Here is a 15,312-nt window from a genome sequence, read left to right on the forward strand (position 1 = left end):
GGCGGAGGGCTGGGCCGTGGGCTCAGGTCACCACGTTGCACTCACGCTCCTGCAGAGCGTACGAACTGCCCCGCTAGTCGGAGCGGAGAGCCCTCTAGCCGTGTAGCCCATCGGCAGCGGCCAAAGGCAAATGCTAGGCAAAGAGCAGGACGAGCGTACGTGGTGGTTTCCTAGCCTCCAAAATTTGTGGCTTAGGCAGTTTGGGAGACAGAGGGGGCTTCTCGTGTAACAGCTCTCCGAATTTCTCTTCCATGTGGTTAGCTGGTCCCCTTCTACTCATGCAACCGTAGCTGTGAAACTCCTTGCTGCAGGCTGTTGCGGAGATTGGGTACGTTCCCAACGCGGGCAGGCTTCCTTAGCATCGAGAGACTGCCAAATTTGGGACACAGCTACTATTAGGTAAGACTGGGCTTAACCTCTATCAGATCCTTAATTTTGGCCCCAAGGGGCACAGGCATCCCTGCTTGTGATTGAGTACCGGGCTAAGCTGGCACCGCTGCTGACCCACCGCTGAGCACACGTGTGCGGGCAGCAGCCAGTGCGGTACTGCTGGGCTGGCACCGTCCCCTCCAGCCCTCGAGCAGCGGGTGGACTGTGCCCCACGCAACTACAGTCCTGCATTCTCCTGCTTTCTCACTTTTTCCAAAATCTCTTCTCCTAAAGCAAACCTGGGGGCTCCTAGCTTTTCCTTTCCCAAGGTCTGTCAGCCAGGGATGGCTCTGGGCAACCTTCAGCATCAAACTCTGCTCGTGCCAATATTGCCTGCACGCCGAGGCCGGACTCAGCGCTATTCGGATGTGCAACCCACAGCCCCAGCCTGGCAGGATACGTGCTCCTTTGGGCCTTGGATTGGACAGGCTCAGCCCTCCGAGGAGTGAAGCTAAAGGGATGCTCACACGGCCCCGGCGCTCGCCCAACCTCAGCCGAGAGGAGCTCTGCTTTTCCCCGAGTGCAGTCAGTGGCGCTGAGCCGCCTGGCCCGGAGCGCGGTCCCTCCTCGCCGTTCTCTGTGCCGGTCCTTCAGCCGCAGCTCATCAGGATTCATTTGCTAAGCAGACAGCGAAGGGCTCGTGTCAATTAGCCTGCGAGGTAAGAGAATCAGGTAGGAGCCGGGCTAGGCAGAGGTTTAGCTGAGATTAGCTCTGTTAACAAAATGCTTAATTCAGCCCCACAGCTAATTCCCTCCGGAGGAGCGAAGGAGCCGGGAGCCGGCTAACACTGAGTCAATTAAGAGGCAATCTGTCGCCCTGGCAGGGCCCCGATCCCGCAGAGGCATGAAGTGCACGCTCCGAGGGACCAGCTCCTGCCTCGCTTGTGGGACCCCTCTGGCAGCTCCGGGGAGGCTTTTAAGCAAAGATAGCTCTTGCTTCAGTGCTACTGCACGCTGCAAGTGTTGCTTTAGCTAAAGGAGAGGTGAGCCCACAGGTCAAGCCTTAAGCAGGACTAACTGTTCCCAGTGCATAAAACGAGGGACTGGGAAAAACCCAGTGGGTCAGAGAAGAAAGCGGCTGCTGGGACTGGCGGGTTCTCCAACCTCCATGCAGCAAATTCCTGCTGACCGGAGGGACGGGGTGGAGAAACGCAGGAGGTTTTCAGGAACACGCGGTGGATTTTGGAGCTGAGCACTGAGAACTGGAGCCCTTCTCATAGGCAAATCCTGCGGCTTTGAAATCAGTTTCCGTTGAAATTCCCAGAATATTGGGAAGTAAGCCAAGACAGCTGTTTGGAGTCGAGCACATTCACATATGGCTCTTCAAACATATCTAGTGTCTAGGAAGGTATTTTGGAACAATCCTTCCAAAAATGCATCCGTTCAAGTGTTGGTCTCGGATTCTCTGCCCGTGGAGTAGGGAATGACTCTGGGCAATTGCACAAGGGTTCAACACCCCGCGCTGACTTCAAGCAGCAGCTTACTCCAGCAGTGGAAGAACAGAGATTGAATGGGACAGTACCGGACAAGTATAAATACGAGGCATCACAGGTCGTACAAAGCATTAGCACGGCTGTGTAAACTTATGCTACGAACTACTTGGTATTTACTGCCAAAGGATTCCTCGATAACCTTTGGGAATTCCTCATTGCTCTGATTACACATGTAAAATGAATTCCAATTTAATCCCATTTGTTAGCAGCAGCTGGTGGGCTTTTTGTAGCCTCAGTGAAAAATGGCTAATAGGCCCAGAACGAGGTAGGAGAGGTTATTACTTTAGAGTAATTAACATATCCAGCAAAGCACACTGATACCAGAGATACGACGATAGAGGTGAATCAAATCTCTTCGACCTGCTGCTGTTGCGTAAAAGATTGAGCTGGGATGTGTTAGGGTGTCCCGGGGCTCTGCTGACCCTCTGTGCTTTAGGGCCGATGGTTTCTGAATATGGTCCTGCTCAGTTACCAACAGTTTTCTGTCTCATCTTCTATTTTTCAAGCCAAGATGCACAACATTTCTTAGCTTGTCTTGGTCCGGCGGGGTCACTGCTCACCTATGGAAGCGGGTGGCTGCCCTGCAGTGCCTTTGCATCCCCGGCGTGCTGCTGCATGAAGGAAGGGAGGAAGCCAACAAAAAAATCATCCTGATAATAAACACTGTGTTGTCTCTGTGCAAACAACAGGACAACTGACTGCGGCCGCAATTTCTCTCAGCTGTCAGCAAAGCTGTCACGGTTTCCCCTGCTGAACCCATCGTGGGCTGAGTGACAAGGTAATTTCTCTCTCCTCCTCCCTGCTTGCATCCTTGCATCCCAAAGCATCTCCGGTATCCTTGAAATTCAGAGGAGATATAGATGGATATGCATGAATGTACATTTTTGACAGAGAAACGTTCAGCAGCCACCTGCTTTGGCGGCGAGGCGCAGGTTCATGCTCGGTGGATTGAGTACAGTACGCGTAGCCGACGCAAGCCGGGAGGGAGCGTTACGGGGCTCTTCCGCAGCTCGAAGATGGGTTGCAGCAGCTTCAGCCAGGACGTGCGATGAAACCGGATTGCCGAGACCCTGCTTTTCTTGCAGGTGGAGATCGTCTGACCCAACCTTGCCACCTGCGCTGGTGACGACTGTGCCACATGCCCGGGGTAGTGGGGCTGGGCAGAGCCGTGGTGATGCTGGGGGCAGTGTCTGTGGCCCCTTCCCCAGCCTCCAGCCTGAAGAGCTTTCCACCGGCACATGCTTCCGCTGAGTAAAAAGGACACGTATGAAGTCTTCAGCACCTTCTCTTGTGAGAGCAAAGCGATGTACCCGCCGTGCGGTGCGGGTGCTCGTACACAGCGTTAGCCTGCTCGAGAGTGCAAGCATCCCCGGGCACCCTGGCACTTGGGATTGAATTAACATGATGCCTTCAATTTAGCAGGTGTGCAAGCCTGGCTCCCCCAGGAGCATGCTGCGGAGCAGGAGTGAGCTCGTGGAGATGGTCTTTGCATGCTAATGAAACTGGAGAACCTGATTATTTTATACAGAGTTAATGGGCTAGCCGGGGAGGCAGGAGGAGCTGGAGAAAATCACGGCTGGTTGCAAACCTAGGGGGAATTTCCGTCTGATGCCACCTCCAGCTCTCCGCAAGTCTCCTTTTTGGCTCCTTTTCCTGTGCGGCGCCTGTCATCCGCAACCGCCTCTCTGCTTTGCCGATGCCCCTTCTAAGTTTAGATCCCGTCCGCAGGCCTCCCTCTCCTCGCTCGGCTGTTTGCTCCGTTAATCAGCCAGGCATTTCGGAGTACCACTCGGGGAGGAAAGATGCTTCGCGCAGGAGGCGTCTGGCTCAGACAGCAATAAATACTTGGGCGTTCACCTCCAGCCGTGCGCCGATTAATGCTCGTGCTGTCCGCAGGGTGAAATTACAGCGCGGGGGGAAACCTCCAGGGCCAGGAGTGCGCTTTACCTCTGCTCTCCTCTTCCCAAAGGAGCCCGGGAGCTGTCTGAGCTCGCCGTGACGTGCTGATCTATCTAGTGCTCGCAAAAATGAGCAGCTCTCGCCGTCCTTTGGCGGGCGCCCAGCTGCTCGTGCTTGGTCGCCGTGGGTCAGCAGCCTGCCTGGCCTCTCCTTTTTCATTTTCTTTGGCTCGGCTGAGGCAGCCGCCGGCTTCGTGGCTCCCGGAGCCAAAGGGGTCTCTGTGGGAATGGGGATCTCTGCACCGGAGCCGTCGCAGGCTTCCTCCCTCCCGCGTCCTCGGCTCAAGGGAGATGGGTTAGACGCAGCCTCCCGCCTGCTGGTGCCGCCCGGAAAGATTGAATTTTGTAGGAATTGGGTTGACAGGGGAAGAAAAAAGAAAATAATGTGCTGCAATTTAATAGAAAGAAAGGGGACGGGGTCACATCCACAGCTTAACGCCGCCTTTCCAGCGTTCAATATTTGCTGCAGACGCCTCTTCTGCGGGGAGCGGCGCAGTTAAAAGCAGCCCCTTGCGCGCCGCTTTCATCAAGGATTTGTGCATGCGAAGGCTCACCTCGCCTCTCCTTTTCGTTTTAACTAAGCGAGGAGAAAACCTCCCCGGCGCCGAGATACTGATGTTCAGTCATTAGTTTTCAATTTGAGCGCAATCAGGCTTCTCGGCTCCGCCGTGCCCCGTTGCTCGTGCTGGGCTGTGCACGCCGAGGCCGCTGCCAGCAGGGCCAGAAATGCGACAGCGAACCGCTTCTTGCTTTCTGGAGGAGGAGAACTGGGGGGGACGGAGGGCGTTGGGGGGCGAGGGTGTTTAAATCGAATACCTCTTCAAAGGGAAGCCAGATTAAATTCATTCTCGGGCAGTGAATGAGGTGAAAAAGGAGAGAAAAGGAAGCCAGCTGTGACTGCAGTCCGCAGGGAAGAGCAGGGCCTTTAAAGCATCCTTGGCAGTCGCGAGGGAAAGGCAGAAATGGTTCAGCTGCGGTCAGGAGGTGCTCGAACCTTTGCATTTCCCTCTCCTCTCCAGATTTTTGGGATTATTTTTTGCTAATGTGGGGAGACGCCAAGTTAGAAAGCTGCCTCCGCTGGTGCATTACTGCTTTCCGAAAGGGATGCCTTGCCAACGTGTCCCATCCTGGCATCCCTGCTGGGGATTAGGGGATGTCGAATCCAGGCGGAGCGCTGAGTTAACACCGGGGTGACCGACCAGGGAAGGACAAAGCCGGGATGGGGAGGGAAGGGACATGCCGAGGTAACGCCGCAGCTGGTCCTGCCGTAGCCGCGGCGTAGATGGAGGAGATGAAGGGGCAGCCCTGCCTCCCGGACCGCGTCCGTCCCAGGTTTGGTTAGCAATCGGAATTTTCCGCTTTGTAAATTTTAACCGAAAACCTACAAAATTAAGATCGCTTTTGAGGGTTTTAAAACGTTCCTCGGAAAGGCTTTCATCATTTCGGTTCAAGGCCAAAGCATCGTAGGTTTTCGGCAACTGAAAGCCGAGCACTTTGCCAGTAAAATAACATTTGGGGTTTTGATCTTCCAGTGGGAAAGGACAAAGGAGAAAGAAATGGGAACTTCAGTAAAGAAGCAAACGGTAGTCAATGCCCAAATGCTCGTCCAGAAAAAAACCCACTTTTGACTGAGAACATTTGAGGAGCCCTGACTAATTCCTTCCCTTCGCTATAGGGAAGAGATGGTGGAGAAAAGCGAGAAGCACCATCAACTTGGCCAGGGCAGCAAGGATATTGGATTAACGTATGTTGTACACGAATATTATCGGCCTGCTGACAAAAACCCCGCTCCTCCGGGTAAGCTAAGCGGCGCAGAGGCTTTTTAAAGTGCATCTCTTTGGAAACAGGAGTGACTATTGATGGGAGCTGGGTGAGCGTACGGAGCGGCGAGTGTTGGGGACGGATACCAAGGACATCAGCCAAACTCCAAAGTCCATGGTAATAAAAGCTCGTACATAAATACAGATGACAGCTATTGATTTTCCTCTGCAAGCTGCAGGGGCGAGAAGCGCCTCCCTGGCCGGCGAAACGCAGCCCCTTCTTCAGAGCGACGTCGCGAAGGTTGTAACGGGGAGGGAAAATAAATAACGTTAGAAAACGGGGGGGAAACGCATCCGACTTGCCCAGCTCTGCGCTGGTGCCCTGAGCGAAGCCGCTTTGTGCCAGGCTGTGAGAGCTGGAAATACAAATTCAGACAAAACTAATTCCCCTTGCGAACAGCGCTGGCACCGGCCAGGTTGTGTTAGGGACGCTGGCTGAATTTGTCCGACTCTTGCAGAAGTCGGGATGACTTTTTTTTCCTCCTTCGAGCTTGAAATATTGGGCTGTGATATTTTAAAATTATAGGTTGCCTTCCCTCCCAGGATACCGGCTCGGGTGGAAATTTGCTTTCAGAGCGGTCGGTGCCATGGTCGGGGTGGGGGTGAAAGAAATGCTTCGCTTGAAGCTCCGCTCCACCGAACCCGGAGGCAGGTGCCTTTGGGGCCAGTTTAACCCGTTTTATCCAGGGCAGGGCCGTTGGAGATGAAAAACGCTGCCGCAGCGCCCGGCGCCCCGTTAGGATTCGTTTCACGCCGTGCAATCGCGCTCCTGCCTCCGGAGCAGGGCTCCTCGCTGCCTCCGAGCGACGCCAGAGCCCAGCCGGGCTTTTCACTGCGATTGCTTCGAGACCCCAGGAGCGCTGGCGGCCGGCGATGCCGGAGCGCTCTGCCCGGCACGAAACGCAGTCGGGGCAGGGAGACCCTCTCTCGGCCCCAGCCGCAGAAAGGTCTCAAATAACGACATATGTTTTAAGGAGAAGCTGCCGGTCCGTCCCCGCAGAGGTGAGCGCCCGCGTCGGACAGGCACCGGCGCACGCTTGGCTTTAGGTCTCCAGCTATGGCTTCGAGGAGCCTCCGGAGCTGCCGGGTGGTGTTTTTAAGGATGCTTCGTCACCAAAGCAACCACGAGGTCTGAATGCCCAGGTCGCTTTTAGAAGCAGGATTTCAGCCTTTCGCTTACCGCCCGGCATCGCTGGGGGCAGAGTTAAGGGTATTTGGAGGCCTGCAATGTTCTGGCTGCCCAACGATGCTCCCTGACCACGGGACAAGCATTCGCCGAGTGACCTGCCCGGCATTTTTGTAGCGTTACAGGTGGCTAAACAACACATGAACTCGTTCAAAACCCCACGAGGGTGACTCGCGCTCGAGGCTGCATCCCGAAGGCAGCGTCTCCCCCCACTCCCGTGCCCCCGCTGTGCCGCTGCCGCTGCTGCGAAGAGCCGCTGCCCCGGCGAGTTTATGGAGCCGAGAGACGCTAATCCCCCTCCAGCGAGAGGGAGAAGGGCGCAAAGCCCCCGGATCCGGAGCCTGCCGGACCTTCCCCGCTCGCGCCGGGCCGCGACGCTCCCCGGAAAGGCGAGATGTTGTCGGGGCCGTGCGAAGTTCCCGGCTCCGTTCGCTGGTGCGGCTCGCGGCCTGGGGGATTAGCGCGTCTCCGCGGCAAGACGGCCAGCTCTGCCCTGCGCGCCGGTGTCACGGCAGGTAATTAGCTCCCATTCGCATCAGTCCAGCGTGCGATTAGGCTCCCGTTAATGCAGTTAATGCCGTGGCGTCGGCTCAGGGATGTAACCGGCACCGGAGGCGGCTGCAGCTCAGCTGCCGAGCGGGAAGCGGGCGCCTGTTTCGGGGCTTTTCTGCACGCTGAGAAGGGGAGGGAGGGCTGGTGGCTGCCTCTCGCGTCCAGCCGACAGAGGGGAAGGGATGGGGGGGGGGCTGAATTTGGCTTCAGAGGCCGGATCTGACCCGGCGTGGGTGCAAACGGGGCTGGGAGGGAGCAGGGCTGGGAACAGCCCAGCAGCGCCCGGGCGGTCGGGGCGGACGGCCGAGCCGCCGGGAAACGTCGCGGGAGCATCGCGGGCGGAGGAATCGCCTTCCCAGCCGCCCTCTCCTAGAGGCGTGAAAATCCGTTCTCCTTCGCCAGCCGGCGCCTCTGGAGTTAATACCTGGGCGGCTGCAGCCGAGGCGGCGGCGCGAGCGAGCGGCAGCCCGCCGAGCCCTGGCGCGAGCGAGGCTGCTCGGCTTGGGGAAAGCTTCTGACAATCTTGATTAACCGGCTCTTCATCCGTCCGCGCCGGCGATAAGCCGCGGGAGCGCTGGGCCGTCGCAGCTCTATAATCAAGAGGGTTTGAGAGAAGCAATTTTCTCCTCCCGCAACCCGGTTAATTCGCGTTTAATTGCTACCCGTTTTGCATAGATTTTCCTGAATTGCCGTGCCGTTGTCTCCGCGCTTCATCTTCTCCAGCAAGACGGAGGTGCTTGACTTACATCTTGTTTTGCCAGGCTGGGATTTGCGAGCCGCAGGTTGTGTCCTGGCCTTCACGTCTCTCCAGACCATTTAGTCGTAACATGCCTGAGATGTGGCTTTTATAGGAAAAAAAATCTCTGGGGATTGGACTGGTCTTTGCTCCTTGCTATCATGCACTGCCTTCGGGAAAAGAAATAGGGGGAAAAAAAGAAAAGGAAAATCATGGGAATTAAACATAAGTGGGAAATTTGGGGGGCAGGAAACATGCCTTCCTTTAAAAAAATAAAATATAAAAGGCAACAAAACAGATATTTCTGCAATTTAGCGTTTAAGCAAAAAACCCTTCCCTCCTGGGCTCAGAGAGCCGGACGGCAACAGTTTTAGGCAGAGCTGAATTTGAATATTTGCTTTTGACCCAGGTCCAGGTTGGGGGTGTGCGTGTGCGTGTTACCCCAATGTCTCGGGGAGCCCTGGCCGAGAGGTGCCAGCCAAAACAGCAGAGCCAAAAACCATCTCCGCCGTGCCGGAACGCCGCGGAGGATGGAACTGGTCCCGGGATTGAGCCGTGAGCTGGGGATGGGCAGCCCACCCGGCGTGGGGCTGCAGGACGGGCCCGTCGCCAGCGCTTGCCAGCCCAACACCTTTTGTTTGCCTGGTAGCAATTAATACATTGCTGCCCACGTTCGGTTTCCTTGGCGAGGAAGAAAAATCACTCCAGGGCTAATAATTGCACCAGGAATTAGTGGAAATAAGTCCTGGGGGGTGCAGCAAGCTGACCTTCCCTGGCGAGTGCCAAGAAACCGTGCAAGACTGACGGACTTCTTGGATAACACGGCGTTTGGGAGCTGCTGGCCACCCCCGGGTGCACCCCGGAGCTGCGGACTTGCTCCTGGCCGGTCGTCACGGATGATTGCCGGGAGGTGGCCACCGTGGAGGCGGGGGGTTAAATGCATCCCCGCCGCCAAAACAGAGCAGCTAACAAACTTTCGATTTTTCAGCGCTGGGGGAAAAGCGCCCAGCTTGGGTCAGTCGCGCTGCGAAGCGGCTCACGCCGCACAGAACCGGCGGGCCGGAGCCCAGAGGCGGCTGCGCGTGCTCGAGTTAAGAGCGCGACGCTTGCGTCTGATCGCAGCCGGAGGGCGAGACGGACCCGAAACCCTTCAGAAATGCTGGAAGCTGGCTGGCGACAGGGTGTCTCCTGGGATGCAGCCCCTGCCACCTCCCCGATACCCTGGCGAGGGCCCCGAGATCCCTGGAGCATCAGCTCAGCGGGGAGCTGGATATTATGCCGGTCTGGCAGGGCGTACGGCCGTGGCCAGCTCGCCTTCCCATCACTGATTAAAAGCTCGGCATGGTGCTTAGTGCATATGTTCATTAAAGGATGAAAACTTGCAACCTCCAAACCTCCTCCTCGCCCTGGAGGTTGTGGCAGGGGCTGCCAAGGAGCCGCCCGGGCCCCTCTCCCCTCCGAGCGGCAGCGTCTCCGCACTGAGCACCGCGAGAAAGTGGTCACGTCAGGGCCTGGCAGAGCCTGGCGAGCGCTTCTTCCCTTCGCCGGCTCTGTTTCTGACCCGCCGCACATGAATTACTGCCAAATAGCCCAGGCTTTTGTTTTTGGCTTGCTATTTTTTCTTGCTAGTAATCGGATGAGTTTCCCTTAGCATCGCCCAGTGCAAAGGAAGCAGCCGGAGTCATCCCTGCGCGGGAAGCGCTGCAGAACAAGCCCTTTTCCCATGGCGCAAGGGGCTATTTTATCTCCTTATTCAATCTGCAGTCTCTAAGAGCATCTTAATCCTATTAATGCATTAAAATATAGCTCCCGTTAGCTGCCCAAATCGTTTTCATCAGAATCATAAGCATTTCTATTACCGTGGCTTTGGGTTAGTGATGCAGCACCGGTCAAACTTCAATAAAAATGTAATCATTCTAGTCTGCAGTCCGAGGCTTGTCCGAAATATCTCATCTGATTTTCCTTTCTAAACAACACATACGGTCACAGGGCTTCTTTTCTGGCTAATACCGAGGGCTTAAAGCTGCTCTTGCGGCGGATTGCGTTCACACATGCTGCTCAGGCCTAGCTTTTCCTTGCTTGTGCTCCTGCAGGTTTCTGTCTGATGGCACCTTGGGAAGCGGGAAGGCTGCGGGTGTTTAATCCAGGACTCCCCTTTCTGTCCTGTATTTCACCTGCTGCCAGTTCTCCTCCCAAGCCATCAGCTCACTGGCAGCTGGTTGGGACTCTCCAACCACCCTGGCTCCTGTAATCCTCCTGCAAAAGGAGCTCATCCAGCCTCCGAGCCTCCTGCGACACCCGCAAGCGCGGGACAGTTGCAGCCCCGGAAGGGGAAGAGCCTCCTAGTTGCAACACGGTCAGATCATCTGCTCTCCCGAAGGCCGGTTTCATCCCAAGCAAAGCTGAAGTCCCCCTGGAAGCAGAGAGATGCCTGATAGCCGGGGATGCTCCTTCGAGACCAAGCCAGCAGCCTGGACGCCTTGCGATCGGAGCTCAGCGATGCTCGGCGGACAAACCCCACAGACGTCGTTCGGGCTGAACCTGGACAGCTTTGGCACAGGCACCATGGGGTGTCTGTGACAGGGGGAGAAGCAGGAACCAGCCATTTGCGATGTGCCTCCAAGCGAAAGTTAGGAGGCAGCAAATGAAGCCGTCAGGTACTAAGAGAAAAGAGGGAGACGTGTCTCCTGCAGGGCACGTTGCTGGGCTGAACAACTGAGGGCGCAGAGGGATCGCTGGTTGGGTCAGGACGGGGTGTTTCCCCCTGCGGCTGTTTGCTCCAGGGGAGAAGGAAGCTCCGGGCTGCCGAGGGGACCGTCAAGTCTCCCATCACACTGACATCTCTTTTCCAGCTCCTGAAGCAGGCACCAGGCCTGGATAATTAGGGCTGGAAGATGCTCTGCAGCAGATGTGTCTGGCACGATGGAGCTCGGGAGACAGCCTAGCAGCCGGTTGTGCAACGCGGTGCGAATCCGTGCCTCGGTTTCCCCTGCTGCCTATCCTGCTAGCAGAAGGCTCAGAGGCAGCTTGGAGGAACCGAAAATCCTACTTTCCTGTGGAAGCTTGTGCCCAGGAGGAGGAGGAGGAGGAGGAGGGAGCAGGGAGCCCTGAGAGCGCCGAGCAGGGGAGCCTGGCCGTGGTTCTTGCACCAGCCTGGCCCTGGGAGAAGGGGAGCTGCTGCAACAGGAGCCAAGGGTCAGGGCTGGAAGGGGCAAAGCCATTTCCAAAAAAACCTGAAAATCCCGCAGGGTTTCTCAGCTCGGGCAACACCACCAGGTCCAGCCGGGTGGATGGATTTGGAGCTGGGTAAGCCAAGCGAATAGCCCCGGAGCCATGGGCATGGGTGAGCTCATGGTCCGGGGAGGCTGGACCCCTCACTGCTCCCTGAAAATTTCCGTTTTTGGGATGCTGAGCGATGCAAACCTCTCTGCCAACATTTGCCGGCGCTGCAGCCCCGGAGCTCCTCGCGGAGCAGCCAGAAAAGCCTTTTCTTGAGTGGCGAACGGACAGGCTCTCCGGCGGGATCAGAGGCGGCCCGGCTGGTATCTCAGATCTTCAGATTCCCTCCGAACTGGAAAAACACAACCCTTTGAAATTTTCATGAGGGCGGCAGAGAGCTGCCTGTCTCTCGCCGCCGCTCGCTTTTGAAAGCCATTTAGCTGCGGCTGCCGTGACAAATGTCAGCGGGAGGGAGAGCAGCGCGCGAGAGGGCACAGGAATTAATGGATGAAATATTTATTCGGGGCTTCGGCGGCGCAGGAAGGCCAGCGCATCCCAGGCGAGAGGCATCGCGGGGCGGACGGTGCCCAGAGCCACGAATTAGACAACACGGCTATAAAATGAAATGAGATTTCCTCTCCCTCCCCACCTCCCACCCTTTCCGGTGACAGCGAAGGCACAAAGAGGGTTAAAGAGCCGGGAATGGCCCAGAGCTGCCCAAAATCACACGGAAATGTGCTCTCTGAGCCAGCCTGGAAGAAGGGAGGTAGATCCTTCCAGCTTGGCTTTAAATACAACCCCCAGACCCTGATGCACAGGGGGGATTCACCTGAGCCCGGCCACCTCGGAGCCCGCTGGCTGCCTCGACCCCTTCCCAGCTGGTTTCGGCTGCGGGAAATATGCAGCACCCACAAAACGGGTGATTGCTACAGGTCGACTAACAACAGGTCCTGGCCAGGACCACGGGCCGGAGCCTTTCCCTCCCTCCGGGCTGCGGGTTTGCTCCTTTGCTGGCCCTCGATCTGCCGGGGAAGAAGAGCTGGGAGGTAAAACCCCCCCCCAGGATTTGGCCCCAGATGGCAGGGCTGCAGCCAGGGTGCAATTCCCAGGCTGGAGGCCACCTGCAGGATGGGCTTCACTTGCTAATTGAATAAACGAGCTAAATTAAATTCCATCAGCCATCTGCACCTTCCTGTGGCAGCTCAGCGTGGGGCTGGGGCAGTGGCAGTGGCAGGACCTGCTGCCGACTTTCTCGCTATCTGGCCCAGGACCCCCCTTAGCTCCTCGAGGGCCCGTCCTCGACTCTTTCTGGGTCCTCTCTCAGCCCTGAGACCTGCCTGAATATCACCGAGGGTTAATGCAGGATCATCTGGAGATGCTACAAGCTCCCCGAGAGTGCGGAAGACAGCGATTGGCAGGTCATTAATCCTGGAATTACTTGATAACTTTAAATACAATCATGTAATCAGCGGGAACCTGTAATTATTATTTATGTGCATGGTGCTTACCAAATTACAGCGCTCTCCAAGGCTCTGCGCGATGAGCAAATTAATTCTGCGATGGAAGATCTTGACCGGAAAGCGTTGTTTGTGTCTGAATTTCGCTAGTAAACATTGATGGGAAAAATGAAATTTGGTTTTAATTGGTTCCCCCCCTCCCCTCCCCTGAGCTGGGAAGCGCATTATGTTTTTATTCTGTCTCGGCTCAGCTGGTGCCAGAGCGCATCGGCTGCCGCATGGGAAGCTTCAAGGGGCGTTCGGTTTTCCTAGCCCTGATGGCACTCGCTGCCCAAGGTGGGAGATGCCTGTGGATGCTCCTCGCCCTCCGAACGGCGAGACGGGAAGGTGTCGGGACCTTCGTGGGAAGCCCTGCCCTGCCCTCCAAGAGAAAAAACAGGCCCGCAAAGTCCTTGCGAGAGGAATCAAAGTCATTTTAATCAAAGAAAGCTGAGAGTACGCACACCTCTCCCTAGCTACGGGAAGCAAAGTCGTGTCGATCTGAGCAGACCTCTGAGAGGAGAACGGGAAAACAGCAGTGCAAACGGGGATGCTTTTGTTTGGGTTTCTTTGCTGGGTTTTTTAAATTTTCGGCTTCTTTCCTCCCCCCCCCCCCCCCCCCCGGGTGACTCAGCTTTATAAAATCCAAACGGAACGTACGCTGCATCGCTTTTTGGTAACATCTCGTACGTACAATGAAAAAGCTCCCCGGGGCATTTCCCCTTCTCCGGAGCAGGCAGAGCTTGATCCTCTCCTGCCAACGTGCCCAGCAGAGAAATCAAACCAACCCAGGGGGAAACAGAGAAAAGGGAAGATTTTTCAGTTCTTTTTGCTGGGTTTGTACCATTTTGCAAACTGCCTTAAAGGGGAATAAAAAAACCCGGTGCTGTCGCTTTTCCCATCGCACAGCTCCGGGGCTCTTTTTCTCACCCGCGGATGGGTTATGGGGCAGTTTCTGGGCCAGGGGCTCTTGGTGCTGGGTGAACCTGTGCAAGGACCAAAACCTTCCCCCCGTGCAGGGCACAGGATTCGTTCCGGTCGCGTGACGGTACCGAGCCGCTTTCCTCCGGGGAGATATTGCAGCTTCAGGCATGTTTGTACAGGCAACGGAGCGTTTCTGAGTTTGGCTGCACAACAGACGTGCAGGTAGGAAACCTCGGAAAGAAGGAGGGAAATGGGAGGATTTTGCTTCAGGCTACTGAACTTCTTGAACTCTCAAAGAAAGAAACTGGAGGTTTTAGTCTGTGCCTCAATTTATGGAAAAAAAAAACCCCAAATTTTATTCCTTTCTGGCATTTTAACCTGAGGAAGTCAGAGCAGTGCTGCTTCGGAGCTGCTTCCAACCTCCCTGGGGCAGGGAATCCTGATGACCCCTTTAGAGTGGGGAAACCGAGGCCCAGAAGCACGAAGTGGCTCGAAGCAGGTCGCGCAGGGCAGCGGTGGCGGCGGCCCCTCACGTCCAGGGAGCAGCCCCGGCCCGCGATCCCGCAGGAGCCTCCCTGTGCCCGAGCACCCGCGGACCCCCCGGCTCCGAGGCGGCCGGGGCAAAACCCCCCCGCAGCGAGGGTCCGGTTTGCTTCCTCCACCTTGCCGGGGAGGGAGATTGCGACTCCTCCAAGGCACTTAACCCCTGCAAGGGAATTGTTTTTTCCCCCCCAACGGCTCCATCCCAGGACTAAGAGCAAGGAACAGCTTTGGTGCAGACCCCAACTTTTAAGGGTAAAAGCAGGGCAGGAAGGAGGAGGGTGAAACCATCACATTACCGAGCCTGGGGGCTCTGCTGGGACCTGCAGCCCCTCTCCCTCTTCCAGCCGTTCCCTGCCCAGCTCAGTGCATCCCTCAGCCTGATACAAACAGGGTTTCCACTTCTTTCCCAGCCCGCGGTGGAGGAAGGCTGCCCGCCAGCGCTCCTCGCCCCGGCTCTTTCCTTGCGGGAGCAGGAGGCTCGGACCTGAGCTGCGAGCTCGAGGGAGCAGCATGGGGCAGAGAGCGGCTCTGCCCACGTCCCCGGGCACCTCTCGAGAAGTGATGATTAAGCTGAGCTGGGTTTGGACTTGAGAAAACTGATAAATGCACAGGCTCGTTTTTGGCAAAGGAAAGAGGCCCGGGAGAGCCGGGAGGCTTCAGCCCAGTGCGCTACGGCGGTCGCTTAGTGCCCTAACGGGAAGGGACAACCCTTGAGTGTGGGGACCTCAACTTTTTCTCCACTTGAGGCTCTGCTTTGCATCCTCCGTGCTAACATGAGAAATGGAAACGGTCGGACAGGGCAACGGATACGGGACCTCCATGGGCATCCTGCTGCCTGGGGAGGAGCAGCCAGCACCACGAAGGCTGCCGGAGACGTGGTGAGGGCAGGGGTGGGTGTTTGGGTGTGAATAACCCCCGTGGTATAAAAACCCAGCTACGTAAAGCAAAGTCTAGAC

This window comes from Apteryx mantelli, chromosome 28, assembly GCF_036417845.1.
Source record: "Apteryx mantelli isolate bAptMan1 chromosome 28, bAptMan1.hap1, whole genome shotgun sequence".
Classification (NCBI taxonomy): Eukaryota; Metazoa; Chordata; class Aves; order Apterygiformes; family Apterygidae; genus Apteryx; species Apteryx mantelli.